At 38.7% G+C, this 19,613-nt stretch overlaps 1 protein-coding gene across 3 annotated transcripts in view; it reads left to right on the forward strand.

Annotated features, from left to right (window-relative positions):
- The window catches only part of LOC121948531 (leucine-rich repeat and immunoglobulin-like domain-containing nogo receptor-interacting protein 2), a 269,787-nt gene that overhangs the window by 54,181 nt on the left and 195,993 nt on the right, over positions 1 to 19,613 (forward strand). For all 3 annotated transcript variants that reach the window (XM_088080844.1, XM_042493947.2, XM_088080845.1), the window contains one exon: positions 2,546 to 2,618. The gene's annotated coding sequence lies outside the window, so the exon portion shown is untranslated. The remainder of the gene's footprint in view (positions 1 to 2,545; positions 2,619 to 19,613) is intronic.

Consider the following 19,613-nt stretch of genomic DNA (forward strand, 5'->3'; position numbering starts at 1 on the left):
TTGCCAAAAGAAATGGAAATATGCCAGTGTAGCAGTAGGTTAGGTTCAGCATAAATCCAGCCTATGTGTACAGACAAGCGTTTGGCGATTCTGTGCAGGAGGTTAAATATCTTTTGAGAGACATGAATTTTATTTTGACTCTGGCTTTTATGTGTGAAATATGTGTTACTGTGAGACAATGTTTAGAGCCAAGTGTTTGTGAAGCGCATTTGTTCTTACTGGCCAAAGGGAAAGAACTTTAAAGTCGGTAACGCTCATACTTGCTGGAGTGCTGGGTGAAATAAACAAGAAAAGTTTCAGACCAAGACAAGACAAGACAATGTATTACCCCAACAGATCACCCAAGATGAGGTAGAGTATTTAATAGTACCCCCATGAGTGCCGCTTGTCATGTCCAGTGACAGCCTACACTCATACGAAACCCTATATATCCTGGTATTCACAAAGAAAGGATCTAATGCAGTAAGGGCAAAGGTGAAAATGACCAGTGTAATGACATAAAAAAAGCTAGAGAGAGAGAGCATGTGTGTGTGTGTGTGTTTGTTTGTTTAGGTGAACAAGCACATACAGCCGATGTGAGCCCAGTGGTAATTTAGCAGTTCTCAGCAGGTTGTCTTCAGGGACAAGCTAATGTAGGCAGTTGGTTGCTATGTGAAAGTGTGTGTGTGTGTGTGTTGTTTTTTTTCTGTGTCGTGTGTCGTGTGTGTCGTGTGTGTGTGTGTGTGTGTGTTTGGCAGCATTTCATTTCATAGTGAGTGTTCTGCTGACCTTGGCATACTCAAGATTTCATCCCAGTGGTATCTCATCCCCCTCTTCTCCTTCTCTTTCTCCCCATCCTCTCACCCTTACTCCACCCAAATCCCCTCCCAGGACAGTGCTATTATTCTCCCTTTGTGAAGAAGAGCCAAAGTAATCCAGCAGATCCAGACAAAAAAAAAAAACAACAAAAAAAACAAGGCGCAGCATCTCACTCCCCCACCTGAATAATTTTCCACAAGGCTGTGATTAAAACAGACAGCATAGTGGTTAGAGTGTGAAGACTACAGCCAGTAGTAAGCCCGGATGCAATCATTAAGACGGCTTTATGTTAAAAACTCTCATGGCTGTTTGACTTTTCCTGTCATCCTCATTTCTGCTGGCTCATACCTTTCCGGGGTAAACCCTGCCAGAGATCTCATTATTTCAAAAACATTGCTGTCAGAAAGGCAGAGATGCAGTGAATGGCAGATTGAGGTTTTTCTGTACTTGTTATTTTTCCCTTCACTTCAAACACAATCTCATCAGATATGATAGACATAGTGAAAAATATAAAAGTTAAGAATTTGAATGTTAAGTATTTGGAAATGAGCACACAAACCAATTGCTGCATCAATGTTAGATTTATAAAACGTTTTCCCCAACAAAAGGTAAACAATCCAGAGTGAGCATGAATTGTGTTAACACTGAAAATGACGGAGGGAGGTTTTGAATGCTGCTGCACAGAGGCATATTTCTGGTGTTTAAAGTGCTTCAGGTTGACAGCTGTAGAAGCCACCCAGTGCTGCTGCTGCTCGTCTTCCTATGGGGAAAACAACTGGCAAAGCAATTCAATTGAAATGACAACAAGCACTCTCTGTGTTGTTTGTAAAACGCCTGACAGTGTGGGTACATGTTTACACTGAATCTGTACAAAATATCCACGAGATTCACTTCTTTCATAAAGTGGATTGATGATGCAATTTCAGATTGGATGGGCACCGTAGATAACATTTCTCTTCAAGGTATATTCATTTTATATTATGATCTCTTTTGGTTTATCCAGTGAATGAAATACCTGACAAATACAGATGTTATAGAGGCATTATATCTTGTATTAATTTTTCGGCAAAATATATATGACAAAACTTGACGGTCCCAAGCTTTGACACAACTAGGGTGTGGGTTGTCCTACTCGGTTTTAGAAATATTAGGAATCTCTATTGTTACACTATGGGTACGTTTGGAAATACTTAGTTTGAGTGGCGGAGTGCACTGTGATTAACTACACCGTTCGTTAGTTTATGGAGAAATAGGACTCTCCATGTCTTCAAGCAACAGTTCTCTGATTTTAGTGTAGAACGTCACATTAAAGTTTCTGCTATATTGTCCTGTCAGTAATGCTATCTGTCCTTTAAGTAAATAGTAAGTTAGTCAAGTTTATTTAATATAGTTTTTTACAAAGCCAAGTCACAAAGTGCTTCACAGGAATAACATTTTTAAAAATAAGACAACAGAAAATTGTAAAAAGAAACAACAAAATATAAACAACAGCAGGCCTTAAAAATACACAAAATAAATGTATAATAATATACAGGGAGGCATGGGTGGGAGTTATATAAAGCCAAAGATTTACATGTATGTTTGAGGCGTTCAGTTGATGCTCTTATCCAGTGTGATGTAAGGTACAATAACTGGATGACACAAGCTTTCCGCATGCTGACATTCCAAATTTCAGAGGTTACTGTCTTGTAAAATAAGTCATTCATGTTGCGTGTCCCTACAGAAGTCTTCTCTTTTTGTGTTTCAGACTGAATCTGTGTAGGCACCTCTCCGCTCTCCTGGCAGAAAGCAGACATGTTCTTGGCCTCTGTTCCAGTATGGTAAGCTAATCTCTTGCGTCTCTATTAACATGTTTAAATGTGGTCTGCAAGGAATAGCAGCAGGGCTTCATGCATGACTTATTATAGATTTTGATAGCCATGTGTTGACTTTAATATTGTTAGTGCTATGAACAGACACAGGTCAAGGAGGGCCAGACACTACCTGCTTAAAAGAAAAGTTACTCTGACTGAAATATATAGGGAAATAGATGTGTAAACCAAGATGATGACCTGACTCTTTTTGCCTTCCTCTTGTTCATTTATAAATATTTTTTAAGGAGGAGAGGCAATTTGGACACTGTGAACTGAGACATGATTGAAAGAGCTGCTGGCATCCTTGCACTGTGTCAGGTTCCCTCTTGAAGATGGTAGTTATATGCATCTCACCCGCGGGCGTATTGATAGCGGGGGAATCCGTGGGTGGCTTTTCAAAATAGGACTGCAGAACACACAGTTCTTTAAACATGCAGGTTTTTTGAATCTGCTGCCAGTTAGAACAGATTCAAAAATAAAATTGCTACTGACATCTCTTTGTCACCTCCGTATTATAGATGGATCTAATGAATGTTAGCATTGATGTGTTACAGTGCTCCCCTCATGAAGGTTTTAATGTCATACGCTATACACTGTCACTCTGCAGCATTAAAAAGATGGTTATTATGAACCTCCAAATATACATACAACACAGAGGTATTAGGGCTGCACGAACATTGTGCATGCTCAGAGGTTACATCACAGGGCCTGCAATTTCAAGTAAGGCAAATTAACTCAAAAGTAGCATACTACAACTTATTTTCGCTTGAAACAAAAGGAAGGCTTACATGATTCTCATTTTCTGTGAAGAAAAAAACAAAGTCCACACACTAGATTATGCTCCCATGAATATTTAATATAATAACCCATGATGACGTTACTGTGGTGGTGAATATAATAAATATTCATGAGAGCATAATCACATGTATGGACTGTGTTTTTTCTTCTCTTGTATTATCCCTTGTCCAGCACCCAGCCTTTTTTGATGTTTAGATGTGCGTGTTTTGGTGAACTTGTTGTATCTCGTTTTCTGTGATCAATGTTAGCTGCTAAGCCTTCCCCCTTTGGAGGGATGCTTTGTCAATTTTCATAATCGGCATGTTGTTTCCTGTGTCGTAACAGCCAAGCATGCATTATGTCATCCACCAGCAGGAGCGTTTATTGGTCTGGTGCAGCACAGTGGTGGTTATAGGTGTTCTACCCTTTTGAGCAAAAGCAAATACCGCAGTCCTTATCCTCTCTTTTCTCTGGTCATGTTGCACCAAAAATATTTGTCTTTCTACTGCAGAGACAGCCTAGTTTTATGAATAGACCATCTTTTCAGCACTGAAATACATTGAAGACATGTCAGTGTATATGTGACATAGTCTGGCTACGTTTGTTATGAGAAGTGAGACTCTCCTGGGTGTGTGCGTACAAAAGTACTGTGACCGGGCTGGCAAATGCTGCAGACACAGTGAAGCACATGCTTATCCAAAGCTACAGTAATCAGCAGAAAGTATTTAGATTAGCTAAGGTTACAGTATAACGACTGTAAAAAGGGTTGGGTTTCATGCTCATTGCACAGAAGAATTAATGCTTTTGTTAAATGCACGGTTATCACAACATCCCCCGACCACTCAGAGTTGCTGGACTGTAAAGGCTAGTTACCAGCTACAAGCTAGGCTAAAGCTAACTGAGTTACCTTAATGAAACCAGAAGTCTCTCAGCTACGTTTCTGAGCCAAGGCTGGAAAGGTAGCGTTAACACAAACATTAATCCACAAGAGAAGTCCGTCTGAAATACAACTAAAGCAAGCACAACCTGAACAAGAGCAAGGAGCAGGAGGGGAGCAGTATAAGATGGCCCAGATTCCCATCCTCCCCTTATTTTTCAGCTCTTATATTATTATTATTATTATTATTATTATTATTATTATTATTATTATTATTATTATTATTATTCTATACTATACTGTATGCCCCGTGCTATAAATTCAATATATATCCACAATAAAATCATTTATATCCACATAGAGCTATTCAAGTCACCTGATAAAAAAAATCCTGTATTTTTTCATATCACAGTCTTTATTGCAAAACAAATACAACACAGTATGGCTTTTTCCTAAATTGTGCAGCCTCAGCAAGTATACATTTAAAGTAAGGTTGCCTCACTTCAGCGACACATTTTGTATATGTTGCATAACTGTGCTTCACACAGCAATTCATAATGAACTCAGTATTTATTGTTCAAGAACAGTCTGGAAATGGTTGCTAAAAACACTTGCAGCCCTAAGGCAAAACATGGGTACACAGGGGTTGGTCAGGGTGATTGCAGCCCAGGGGCGTTAATCCAGAATCATTAAAGCCGTTCCTCTTGTACCCATCCCTGTCATTGTGCTTAACATGATAAGAGCAGCTCACAGCTCCGTGCCAACTACTGTGCCCATTCAGCACTCCCAAATTGTACTGGCGAGGTTAGGGGGGAGGACGTGGCACAGTGGAACGGAAAGCAATGAAGCATGATGTTGCCATTATTACAGAATCTCTTGTTAATTCTAATTTTTTCCTTTTCAAACAATTTAAGTGGTGACTATATTGATACAGTTTTTATTAACGACATGAGCAGGTTGTTTTGTTTTTAATTGCCAATACAACTAATCAAAGACAGGGTGGAAATGTTGCCTGAGGTTTATGGGGATCTAGTAAAAAACTGATAGCTCTGGGGAGGGTGACGAAATGCAGGCAGACGTTGCTGTTACTAGCCTGCAGTTACTGGTATTGTGATGACAGTAAAAATGATCTATACCAACTGTAGCTTTTCAGACAGCTTGTGAGTCTTTGAAGACGTATGAAATGCTGAGTGTTGAACACAGAATCAAGGTGCAAACAGTAATTTATCTTCCACCTTTAAAAGAAAAGCACATTTGAAATATTATTCGTGTCGCTGCTACCTTGAACATGGTCAGGTTAGATCAGTTAAAGGCAAAAAGAGGGAACGAAAGTGGGTTTGATCTTGTTCAGTGAAAGACATTTCATGAAATGCACTTCATAATACATCAAAGAATCTTAAGAGTGAAAGGTCAACGATTTGGCAAATGCTAAAAAAAACTTTTTTCCATCATTAGTAGAGACTTTTATGTGTCATTTCTTTATAAATGGCAAAAAGACGCATTTCAAGCAACTGTGCGTCCTGTGACAGCATCCTGAGGGATTCACTGGGGATGTGATGTTGCATTTATTGAGTTAGAGACTTAATCAATGCAAAATAAAGCAAAGTTTGCTGCACAGGCTCAAACCATTAATCTGTCAGTCGCTCAATAAAGTGTAACTTTGTAACATAAATAAATAACCTGGTTCTTTGGATCTTATTTTGGTATTGACCTCAGGGTCATTTTCACAGATAGTGACTGAAGAATAATTACAGTGTGTGTGATTCTTGCTCAAATACTCTCTTCAAGGCAAATAAAGTTCATTGCCGACAAAGTTTGTTTTTAGATGCCAAAGTGGATATGGATAAAAAATAAAATAAATGTGAGTTTGTGTATAAATAGATAAAAATTAGGGCAAATAACTGTTTATTTGATGATCTAAGTGAAAGCCTCCAGCATTTTTGGATTCTATTAAAAGATTTTTTGAGGCTAAGGTGACTTTATTTGCCAAGATGCTAATACGTCCAGATTTTTCTGCAGTTTAGAACTCTCTCCTTAATTGACATTACATTTCTATATTCTCAACATATGTGAAAACGAGTGGAGATTAGTTTAGCTCTCGATATATTCTTTAGCAACAGTACCTCTTATCTTTTGTTAAATATTTTAAAGGAACAATTTGTGACTTTATGGTGACTGACACAAAAATGTGAATGGCCTTATCTATAGGTTGGTTTTGTTTGTCCATTCTGGGCTACTCTAGAAATGTGGCGGTCTCTGTGCACAAGGACCCACTTTCAATGTACATTTAAAGGCTTATTCCAAGGTGAGGAAAACAAAATATCTTTTTTTCAGGTGATTATACATGAAAGAAAACATACTTAACATATTATATCTATTTCTCCACTTAAATCCTACACTGAACCTTTGAGATAATGAGCCACCTCGCTGTAAGGGCCAGCAAGGCCAATCGAGCAGCAAAAATAAATCTAGATCTACAGGTAACAAACATGTAAACTGCCCCGAAAAAAAGTGTCTGTGTTTTGAAACTGTAATGAGTCTTATTTTGATATCTCTGGCTTGACACAGCAATGGGAACACAAGGGGATGATACCAAGGACGTTTAACACTTCCACAAATGTATAAATTAAAATAAATATCTATGTAGCCATGGAGAAAGTTACCTTTAAGTCACTGCCCAGATCTCAGATTTATCCCGCGATTCACATTAGACTGGTTTTGTGCCCATTGACAGCCCTTTCCTGCCAGTTGAAATAACAGTTGACCAATCCAAGCTTTGTGGGATTGAAGGTCCTTTCAGACCGCAAGAGGTTGCTGCTGTGGCTGCCACCGCGGCATCCGCCGGGCAACATTGGTGTTCTGTATTTTGAGTCGGCAGCAGCAGGGCGCAATGCCGCCGCCGGCTACCTTGGATCCTGCCAGCCTGTGCACCACAGGCAGCTGCCACCCACCCACTGTGATCTCATCACGCAGCTAAATAGAGTGGGCCGAAGCTTAAAATAGAGGAAATGGTTATCAGTGTGACACGATTGATAAAGCAAGTTTTGCTAACTAGTATAGAAACATTGTTTATTGTGCCAGAACAGATACTCGGAGTCTGACACTGATGTTTCTCCATTAATTTTTGTCTTTATTCAAGTCAAGTCAACTTTATTTATATAGCACATTTAAAACAACCAGGTTGACCAAAGTGCTTTACAGGGTAAAAAGGCAAAATAGAATACATCACACAACTGAAAATAATATCAAAATTAGCAGCAATATCAACAGAAACAGTCAAATCTGCTGAGATAAAACATTTTCATCTTAAACGAAGGCCAGAGAGAAAAGATGTGTCTTCAACAAAGATTTGAAAGGTTCTAGCATCGGGGCAGATCTGATTTTAAGTGGTAAGCTGTTCCACAGTTTTGGTGCAGCTTCATTGATCTTTCTGTTCTCTGCTGATGAAGAGGTGCATCATTTAGGGAATTCAGATAAGGTAAAATCAGTGTATTGTTTCTCTTGCTAGTGTTGCTGTGGCTGAAGTTGAACCATCGGGAACTCTGAAAAATAGCTTTGCATGATAATGATTGGGTGGCCGCCTTCCCTCCTCACTGCAGCTGCTGCTGACTTCAAAAGTTGCTTGTAAGAAGTGTTTGTTTCTTTCCAAAAGTATTGTTCATTTCTCATCTTCTAGACACAATTGAAGAAACACGTTATCAAGTAGAAGTGTGAAATGTGGCAAAGTGCATTTGCTTGGGTTGTGTAGTTTTTATGGCAATTACTTGGATAAACCTTGAATTTATATGAACCTGACTTCAAAGCTAAGAGCCAAAAGCCCTGGAGTTAAGAGGTGCTTTTCTTAATTGTTAATCCTGTTTTATGGATTCGCTATGCTGAACACCTGCATTGTAGTGTTTGGGAAACAAATAGAATACACTGAGGTCAAACAAGTTTCAGAAATTTTAGTTGCACTTGGTTGAACAATACAATAAAATTATGCAGAACATACTGCGTGCCATACTGTATTCTCTGATGAAAACAAACCATATACAACACATTGAGATGTTGTGACTAATTATGAATGAATACTGCAAAACTAGATGAAAAGAAACCTCCTTTGTTGCCTTATGTATTTACCAAACATTTTCAAATAAGCAGTCTGTTTTACTGCTTTGATTGAAGTAGCACAGTTCAACTAGCATTCAGTATACAATATTTAAGATAATACTGAATCAAAATAGTCTGTGTAATGTGAACTGGCCTCTCAAAGTCAAAGCATTCACCATTCAGTAAAACTCATCTTGTTTCCTTTGCTTTTTTTGTATCCAACACATACCATTACCAGCAACAACTCAAACCAAACACAAACACAAACAAAAAAAATCCAACAGGTGGCTTCATATCACCTTCACATCATCCTTTACATGTAGTAACATAATCCCATTTTTTAGTGTCACTCTATTAGATACCATGACTTGGTTGTTGTTGTAGCTATGATTTAAGAGTGGATTCTGTACATTTGTGTTGGTGTCTTTGTTGCCCCCCTTACTTAGTGTAAAATGATGGGTTGAAGACTAAATCAGGTTGTTTTAAAAGAGGATTTTTATGCCTTCATGGCAGCTACAGCTGTGGCTGAAGGCATTATATTTTAAGGTTGTCTGTTCATCCCATTTTCGTGAACAAGATATCTCAGGAAAGCCTCAAGTGGGATTCAACTTGGATGCAATGACAAACTGATTAGAATTTGTCGGTCAAAGGTCAAGGTCAGTGTAACCTTATGTCCATATCATATTGTAAACGTGATATCTCAAAAACACATTTAGGGAATTTTCTCAAATTTTGTACAAACGTCCACTCAAGGGTGAACTGATTAGATTTTGGTGGTTGAAGGTCAAGGTCACTGTGACCTCACAAAACACGTTTCTGGCCCTAACTCAAGAATTCATGCAGGGAAGTTTATACAAATGTCTCAAAGGTTAAAATGAAGTGAAAACATTTTATATGCAAAAGGTCGAGTCATAATTCGACACAATAACTTAGGTACAGACATTTGGTCAGATACTGAATTGGTGCCACTAATCCTGGGTTCCCACCTTGCAACTGTGGTGATGGTATAACTCTTCTTTGCTGCTTGTTTGAAGATGTGTGTGAAGCATCCATGTTTTATAGTTGGCAGCTTCTTTGCAGCAACATCCATCTTTGAAGTGTTATTTTCTGTCATGGCTACTGAAAGTTTGGACAAAAAACATGGATGTAAACTGCATCTTGACTTGTTAGGGAAGACATACATCTGCTATGAGGCAATTCCACGGTAGTTATTTTGACTGCATGTATATAGTAGTTATTCACAGTAGCTCCTGACATTTTATTAAAACCTGACTGGTTGAGTCAGCTGTTCATACTTAATTGATAATTATCAATGTTTGGTCCACTGTTGCTAGACAGTTCTTCAGAGGCACAGTGGGATGAGTTTAGTGTTATTATTTATCATTAAAGCCCAGTTTTACTCATATATTCATCTTGTTCTTACCCTTAGTGGAGAAGGGCAAAGAAGTACAGATTTAAAGGTTGCTGGTAATTGCTTTCCCATAATCAGATTTTAGTAGTCATCCTTAAATAATGTCATCTTTCATCCTTATATTTTCTAATGTAGAGTTCAACTACTGAAAATTGAGGTGTGGAGTACCACAAATCATCACAATTTGTGGTTGATTTTTCTAATTTATAATTCGAATGATTAGTTGAGTTCAGGGTGTACTTACAACTGTTTGTGGAATTTTATTAATTAACATACCCTTACTTTCTGCAGCAACTTACATTTGCAACAATCTTCCTTGGTGTACCAGAGTTGAGTCTGATTGATCAACACTGCAAAATTTTGTGCTAATATAAATGGCATTTTACTTTAAAGGGGATTGTTGTGCTTCAGAACCACGACTGCTAGTTAGGGTGTAGACAAGATAACAGATGGGAATCACTCGTTGCCTGCCTACAGCTCTCCTGCAGTCATTTAAGTGCATTAAAGGGGTGCAGACTTCTGTTTCCAAAGACAATTGAGTTAGCATGTGTTGTGATTGTTTTACACACCACAATATCTGATGTGAAAGCAAAGAGAAGGGGCTGTGATGCTAATATTCACAGTTGTCCTCTCAGAGTAAATAATGACTTGCTGAAGTGGTACATTCTGGATGCATTACAGGAGTTGTCTACCTTTTCTCATCAAGATCAAATAAAAAAATCTTGTTGGTGTGGCTGATTAGGTCCAGTTTAGGTACTTTTTTCAAGAGGAGGCAAGATAATCAATACTGACTTTAGTTTCTAAATGGATGGTGTGTGATTCACGTCACAAAATGATCGAAGACCACGCAGCTTGCTTGGCCTGTCCCCGCCTCAGAAGTACTTGTTTTACATTTCCTACAGCATTTCTCTTCGGTGTGCCCGTCGTTCCATGATGCACAATGCAAGTTGTTTTTCCGTGTGTCGATTCGCACACATGCCTTTGTGCGCTCAATGAAGACTGAGATTTTACATTTTTCTTTGAGATCTGTTTAATGAAGCCTTTGGCACAAGCAAAAAGGCAGCAGCAAGATACAGACAAGCCTGCCTGGTGTTGTAATCCTATCTAAGAAAACAAGTTTTTTTTTTATCAAAGTGGATTTACTGTGTCTGCACTGTGGTGAAGACAATACAAGAAAAGACTTCATAGAAACTTTCATAGTTCAGTTTTCATCAAAAGATCAAAGTTAAGATTAGGTATTATGTTTGCAATACTCACATTCTCACAGGAACACAATGAAACGTAAAAGAAAAAAAAAAAGACGAACATTTTAACATTTAACATTTTTAAATACATCTACACTATTGGAGCCCGACACTGACAGCAAATCTGTTTAATGCTACCTGCTGCACACCTGCTCATGCAAACTTGCATGTCACGTCAGTGAGTCTCTCTATCCCTCTCTCTCTCTCTCTCTCTCAACACACAGTCATCACTTTCCAACCTCGGTCTCACCGGGGGCCTAGCAGCAGCTGGAAAACGTAAGTTGCTACATCAGAGGCTCCTCCGGAGAACTGGCAGTCAGTAGCATCATGCCATGGGGTGAGAAGGTGGCAGAGCTTGAAAGGATGCATGCGACGGGATGCAGATCAACGGGGAACCTGAATAGGGTTGGACTTAACATTAACCACCTAGCTGTGAGCAGCAGATAAAGAAGATTGCGTGCAAGAGATGGAGACAGAGTGTGAGAGATAGTGAGAAGGGCCAGAGGCTCAAAAAGGAAGATATCAAAAGATGTTAAGCTCAGAAATATCCCTGATAACATACTCACCTTTGCAAACTAGTTTAGATGTTTTTACTTATAGCAGAGAAAGTGAATATTTGCTGTTTTGATCTTATTTTGGGTTGATCTGTTTATCCGTTGTTATGTGCGTCATCATCCACCTGATAAGTGTTTGCCAAAATGGATTTAACACATGAAAGTGTAGCATGTTGAGAGCGAGTTGGAGCCATCGACGGTTGTTCTCAGCAGTAACTCTGGAGTGAATGTGCAAGAGAAGTGATTATCGATCTCATCGATCTGACACAGCGAAATTTACGGCTCACGCTTGCTGTTGTTTTCTCTCAGATGTTAGAGCTGCTGGTGCTGCAGTGTCTCTCTGTGCTGCCAGCAGAGTGTAGCAGAACTGTCTCGCCTGTTGGCTTAGACGTCAAAGCGTAGATATCAAGTAGCGCATAAATTTGAGCTTAAGTGATAACGGAGTGGAGCCACATTGTGACAACATTGGGACATTGTGACAACATAATCAATCATTGCAGAGAGTTGCAGCTGACACGGAGATGATGCATTCTTTGTTGAAACTTTTGAAATCACCCACTGAGACACATTTCAACTATATGTATGTTATCACTGTATCACTCATCTGGGAAAATATAAAATCTAATCATCAGATTGAGGCAGACTAGCTCAGCCTTTGCATCTTCATGTTTTCATACTGCATCAGTTTTAGCTGGAATTGGAAATTGATAGATTAGAGGCCATTTGTCATAAATAATCTGTGATACTTTTATCACTGACTTGTTCAGCTATCTCCAAGTCCCTCCTCTGTCTTTCTAATGCCACTAGATTTGTATTCCCCGTACATTTGTCGTTTTTTGTTGCCAAGGCAATAAGTGAGGTTTGACAGCCAGGACTGAATTGCTGACATTTGATTGACAGTGCAATGTTCCAGCAGAGAGGCAGGGAAATTATCTGAATATTTAACATAAGGATTAATCATTCTCCCCGTGTACTACTGAATGTGTGCAGCTTTGGACAGGGAGGGGCAAAGTGTTTAAACATTATTTTGGAAGTTTGTGTTAATTGAAGTACATTGTTGAGGATCCATCAACAGTACTGACAGGCTGTGTAGGGCATGTTTGATTTTGAGTGAATGTTGGGCAAATTGAAAACAGTTCCTCACAAACAACTGGCTCAATTCAATGAACTAAAGGGTTATATGCTGTCCTTTTGGTGAAGCAGCTTCATGTTAATCACTGCAGTCGATTAATTTGGATTAATATGAAAACGTATAATATTTCTTATTGTTGCTAACAGTAGGTGGGTTTCTATTAACCCTCAAATTGCACAAATTAAATTTGCGGATATAAAATGTGCCTAATGGAAACACTCCAATTTTGAAAAAACTCCGTTTATCACTAAAGTTTTTATGCTTGCATGAGGTGGTATTTCAGACGATTCGAAAATGCCATATTATGCAAAACTGCAAGTTTTTTGGCTTTTATAGGTCACATGATGTTATGGCTATGCACTTGTCAGTAGGAACTAGCTCCCTTAGGCATAATGCAGCAGGCGCAACAAGAGGTGTTATTGCATGGCAACTCTTCAAAAGTTGAGCGGAAAGTTTTGAATCAACAATGCCTCTGTTAATTTGTGAACAATCACTTCCCAGAAATCCCTCATGCATGGCTGCTTCCAAGTATAAATGGCTTTCCTTTTCATTGTTGCTTGCACAACATACTAACTTTGCCCTCGATTGGAAATAATGACGGCTAGTGCAGTGGCTGCAATAGAAATAAATAATGTTTTGAGCATCCATCGACATGCTTCTTGGAATGTTATTGGGAGAGCAGAAGTGGTTTAACGTTACTCAATGGAAACGCAGTCATTTCGCAATTGTGTTTTATCAACATTTCAAATATTGCATAAGTATTGGGCAAATCTGTAATGGAAACCCATCTTGTAATTGCAACTCATGGAAACATTCACTTCATTTAAAGAGAGCAGTTCACCTGTCTTGCTTATTTCCCATCACTACTATTGGCTTGACATCTTGTGCACTTTGATGTTTTAACAAGAGAGAAAGCAGTTACCCAGTGAACTCTGCTGCATAGAGCAGCAACACCTTAAATAAGATGTGAGGGCATCTCAGTCAGCCGTCTAACATCTCAGCTTCTGAAGCCATTGTTCTGTGTCTCATTTCCCAGTGCATCGATGTCTTTAAGTGAGCCTCCCAAGTGCTTGGAGGGAGTGGATCCTATATAGATTGCTTTCAGAGTGTTGGGACACAGCCGACTGGCGTAGCTCAACAGTCGACCCATGGTCGCTCTTCTAAGAGGTGCTGGACTGAAAGAGTTTTGGATTAGAGGATGATATTGGTCCTCTTGGTTGAATTTTATTTTCATTCAAAAAACAAGCACAAGCACAATGGTTATCCTTCAGGTGAAGCTGCATATTTTAACAAAAACAAATCAAACCTGACAATCAAAAAGGGACAGTTTCCCCCAAAACAGGACAGTTTCCTCTTACCTGTGCTGTTATTTGTCAATCTAGATTGTTTTGTTGTGATTTGCAGAGTCGTCCTGTAATCAGAAGGTCAGCGGTTTGATCCCCGGCTCCTCCAGTCAATATGTCGAAGTATACTTGGGCAAGATACTGAACCCCCAATTGCTCCCGATGCTGCATCATCAGAGTGTGAGTGTGTATGAATGGTTACTGAGTAGCAGGTGGCACCTTGTACAGTAGCCTCGGCCACCAGTGTATAAATGTGATATGTAGTGTGTAAGCGCTTTCAGTGGTCAGAAGGCTAAAAAAGTTTACCGCACCAAAAGAAGTGTGCATTTACTCATTGACGAGAGGCTTGGTCTTATGACAGCATGAGATGTGAACATTAATGCCTCCTCCTCAGCTGAGCTGTAACGTTTGTTAGCCAAGGTAAACTAGACTAGCTTGCGGTAATTGCACGCTTCCTTCTGCAAGGTGATTCAGATGGAAGGTGTAGTTCTGTAGAAATAGTTCCTACATAAACCTGCTCACAAAAAGGTCTGTGGATTATCTTGAGTAAGGGGACAGATTTTCTGGAAAGACACATTGCTGTGGTGTTTTTCCAAACGTATTGTTTTGGTGTCATTTGGTTCCATTGTATTGGAGAGAGGGCAGACATCTCTACGGCCAATAACTCAAACACTTAGAAACTCTCACTAAAATAATCTAGCGCCACATGTTAGAGGAAACAAGTGATTTTCATTATGGGGTGAACTGTTTCTTTATAGATACACTGATTTTCTTGTTCGATTTACTGTAGTGTGCATTCATAAACAAAATGGGAGGTTTTGCCATCTGGAGGTGAAGACCTTCATGCGTCATTGGTGATATCTTTCATACAAATGAGTTTGACTCAATTGCGTGGCAGGAAAATCATTCAACAAAAGAAAAGTCACTAATCATACATGATAGTCTTAAAGAAGACCTTTGTCTTAACAAATGAAAACGTTATTTCGAATAGAAGAAAAAAAGAAAGGAACAGGATTATTGGATACCAGCAGAGAGATGGCTCACTATAAAGGAAAGTTAAAAAATGGAAACAAAAGAAAAATCAATAATGTTGTTCTCCAACAAGGCCATGCAGGGAAGTGAATTGGATAGAGAGCGTGGATGGATAGGTGTAAAGAGTCACTGGAACAAGGAACAAATTGTGTGATGCTGGTCCCTCTTAAAAACTGCAATGAACTCCTGCCAGATTGTCCCTCCACCTTCAAATCAGCAGTATTTCATCCCATAGACCTCTACTAAAGTTTCTGTTGAATTTTGCTGAAAAAATTGCCTCCATATTATTAAAAACTAAGTAAAACTGGTATTTTTGTCTTTGACAGGCTGATGTGTATTTGTTGAAACTGATCAAATAACAGCTCTGATCGCATCCCAGTAGCCTATTAAGCAGAGAAGCTCATTTGAATTAGGCACCATGTTGCAGCATATTGCATGAGTGCCTTTATTTACTGTATGTCATGTACACGCTCCACAAATACTGTGTTATAATTAGGCTTTCTAACATGAAGTGGGATTAATTTTGCAACCTTGATGGCTTATCCCTCTATGGTATGTAAAAGTGCCTTTATTTATATCCCTTTAAATAGACTGGATTTTCTCTTTTTAGTTCATTTATTATTCTGGAGTCGTGATTCGACAGAGGCACAGATGTTGAGGTAACTCAAACAAGGATGGAGCAAATATGCTACCACCTGGTCAGTCACTCCTACTGGATTGAATTCAAAACAACTACATTCATAAGCATGCAGCGACAATCTGGCAGAGGCACGATCTCAAGAAAACATAATGGTCTTAACCCAACTGGATAAGGACTGGCGGTGATTACAGAAGAGACTAGAAGAGAAATGCTCGGATGGAGAAGCTAGGAAAGTGCTCTGGAGAGTGTAGGCAGCTGGACTGCAGTAATTAGTCAGTGAAGCTCTTTGCGGTTAAGGGGCAGCTGACCACTGGCTTTACTCGCTTAAAAGAATGGCAGAGGTTCCTCCCTCTCTCAAATATGACTGTGATTAACATCAGCAATTACCTGCAGAAATTGCACCCCCTTTCTTCTTTTAGACAATGAGAAATTAATTGCCTGTAAGACGTAGATAGCCTCAGTCACAGTGGGCTTTCTATTTAAAACTTTATTCAGACTACTGTCTAAAAGTCCATAAAATAAAGTCATGGGGAACATACCTAAAATCTATCACAGTGTGTTTGCAAGTTTATGTCACCTTCCCTGTTCCACAATCCTCTTACATGCTGTTCTCAATTAATCCAGCTAAGGAATGGTTGCTTAGAAAACATTGACACAACGGCTGCATTGTTTACTAGTTTTTATAAAACAATGTCATGGAGGAAAACAGTGAGGCAGATGTAAGCAGAGGCAAACACATTAAGACACAACAGAGTTTTAAGTAGAGCAGGAAGCCTGTTTTCCCACACATCCAAATTAAGGAAACAACAGGCCTAAAAAGTCAGATAAGATGCTGTTAGGTCATTAAGACAGCTTTTACATTTGAATATGAGAAACATGCACAAAGAAATGTATCTCTTTCTTTTTTAAAGAATTATTCTCTATGGTAAACACTTTATCCATGCACCTATCTAACCTAACATTTATGAAGCTCTAAAAATTAGCTCTCTGATCTCCACATTCATGTCTGCTGTCAATTATGCTTGAGCTAATGAGCTAACCCCTCAACACCTTGTGAATTTGTTGATGTTTACCTCCTCAGAATTGGAAAATGTGGTGGGGGGAGTAATATACGCATTAATGAGCATGTCACGCGGACAGCAACTAATTACAATGACGCATCTGGGGCCTCATTTGGTGATGGTGTCAGCAGTAACAGCCTCCCGGCCATTTGAGTGCAGTCTGAATTAACATAGAAGTCCCGCTGAAAGTTCCTCTTGTCTGAAAGCATACGTGTCTGTCAGAGAATGGAGGAAGAAAGCTTTACATTTGTTTTTTTCTTTAACTTTGTTCCAGAGAGAGAGTTACGAGAGCGTGTTCCTTTGAGGTGAGACTGAAAGGCTTTTATCGGCTCCTGTGTGGGCTAACCTCGAGATTCTTGAGATCAAGCCAGTGTGTTGGAAGATCTGCTAGTAATGGCATTGTTACCCAGGGTTTTGTTGTTCCTTTAGTGGTCTCCCAGAGAATATACTGGCTGATTACAAAGCCCTCTGAAAAGTAGAAACAGAAACAAAGTCACCTATTCACAGCATGTCATATTTGAGCTATTATAAAAGATTCTATTATTAGCTATTACAAAAGTATAGACTGCACTGTGTGCAGCAGTGTGTTTTTTTAAGTGTAGAGAAATATCTTGTGGTGAGGTGATAGTGCTCACCTCCACTGTTTTTAAGCCATTGTTGGAAATGTATTTGCCGGTAGAAAACAAACATGAAAATGAAACTGCATTTTTTGCAGTGCCATCCTACCATAGGTAGATCTCACATGTTAACAGTCTCTAACCAGCAGTTATCCGTGATTACAAGTCTCATAGAAAGACTCATTAGAGTCAGTAGGGGTCTGCTATACCTGCAGACCTGTTCAGAAGGCTCATTTAATAGCCATTGTTAGTTTGTTGGGTTTCACTTTCACTTTAAAACACTGATAGAAGCCTGCAGGTATTTATTTATGATTTGCTCTAATTTTTGATCTTAGTCAAGCCGTCTGAATCAATGTGGCTGTGTCTTGTAAATTTTAAGGTTGGTCTGGATCAGTGGATTGTCACACCACATGTGACACACACGTTGCCTCAAGAAATTCAGCAGATCATTTTTCACAGTTCATTTAAACTTTGACAAGTTAATTATTAATATATGAAAAGTTCAGTCATTAGAGGTTTCTAAAGAATTAGATCCTTAATGCAGCTGTAACATTAGTCATAAGTATTATGAGCAATTTAGCTGACAAACACGCTCCACGAAGGAGCACGGTCAGGAATAATTATGCACCTTGGCTGGATAATGAGTTAAAATCCTTAATGGCAGAGCAAGATGCCCTGCCAAGATGCTAAATAAATCGCCAGCAAGTAAAATAGTTAATCTGACAGATTCACATGGTGCAAACTGTGGGACACTGTCCCCAAAATTACAGGTAGAAGTGTAAAGCATATGTTAAACACAAACTCTAAATCTTGTAACGACAACAAAAAGAAAAAACGGGATTTGAAATGGCAAATTTTTGCCCATACTGTATCAATGTCTGATTTTGGGCAATATGATTAACAGCTGTAACATCCAAACATTACATTATTATAAGGTAATAGTAGGACCAAAATATTGTTATATTTTTGGTTTAGGTCTTTAACGAAGATGTAAAATACTACAATGATTAAACAGCACATAGTCTTAGAAAAAAAGATAAAGTCTTTGAAACACAGAGTTTTTCTAAGAAATGTTTTATAAACATTTTCTGGGCAGACCTTATGCAACAGGGGTAAAGCTGGCTTTGATATACAGTAAAACTACATTACAAGCCATTGCAAGTGAATTAAACAGAAATGCATTTAGACTTTAGTAATGCTGCCGTCTATCATCGATATTTGGGCTCTCTTCCCGGCTGCTATCTTATTCCTCTTAATGCTTTTGACTAGTTCAATGAATTCCCTATGATACTTACAATCTTAACAACTGACCATTAAGCATTAGGCCTTTGCATCAAGTTGATTTTTTTTTATTAGAAATATTACCTGTTGCATAAAGAGTCTTGTTGAAATCCCCGTCCGTGTGACGGGGAGGAGGGGGGGGGGTGGTGAAGCTTTCAGCCCGATCCGGCAGGGGTGGTTTTGAGTCTGTTCAGACCTGCCACACTGGTTCTGCTTCCTGTTTCCCTTTTTTTTTTTTAATTTTTCTTTTTATTACTGCTCTCTGGCATTCATATTTAAGTCATAATTGCTGATCAGTGACCCTAGGATCCTCATTGAGTGCTTATCCTTTTCTGGAGCACAAATTTCTTGTGTTTTAGTTGAATTAGTTATCACTTTACACTCTGTACTGATTTTTTGTCTTGTTAGATACACATGCTATGTCTATTGTTGGTAGAAACTTTAACTAACTCCTCCAGACAACTAAGGTGTCTAACTTTTTTCTAATGAGGCACCCAGAAATGTATAACAATGACAACGTGAAATATCAGGCGTTGATCAAAGGAGTATGGTAATTGCCACAAGTTAAATCATGAATTTGATTATTTTAGTAGGTCTTTTGACTTTTCTTGATAAAGCATTTATTCACTTAAATTACTATTTACTAAAATGACTATAGTCTCATCTTAAATCTAGAGTTATCTTATCCTACAGCAATACAAGCGGGTTTGATCTTTATCTCTTTATTCTCTGAATGGGGATTTGTATAATAATTAAGTTTCACGATTTATTTACTATTTATTTATTCACTGTTACTTTTTATTTTACTGGTACTGGCTGTGGTTAGTTCTACATCAGTTTTACATTGGTTGATTATATTTAATACATTTTGATTTAATGAAGGTAATTTCAAGAGCTTTATCAG

The sequence above is a fragment of the Plectropomus leopardus genome, chromosome 8 (genome assembly GCF_026936395.1).
Source record: "Plectropomus leopardus strain MGB_pleo_1.0 chromosome 8, ASM2693639v1, whole genome shotgun sequence".
Lineage (NCBI taxonomy): Eukaryota > Metazoa > Chordata > Actinopteri > Perciformes > Serranidae > Plectropomus > Plectropomus leopardus.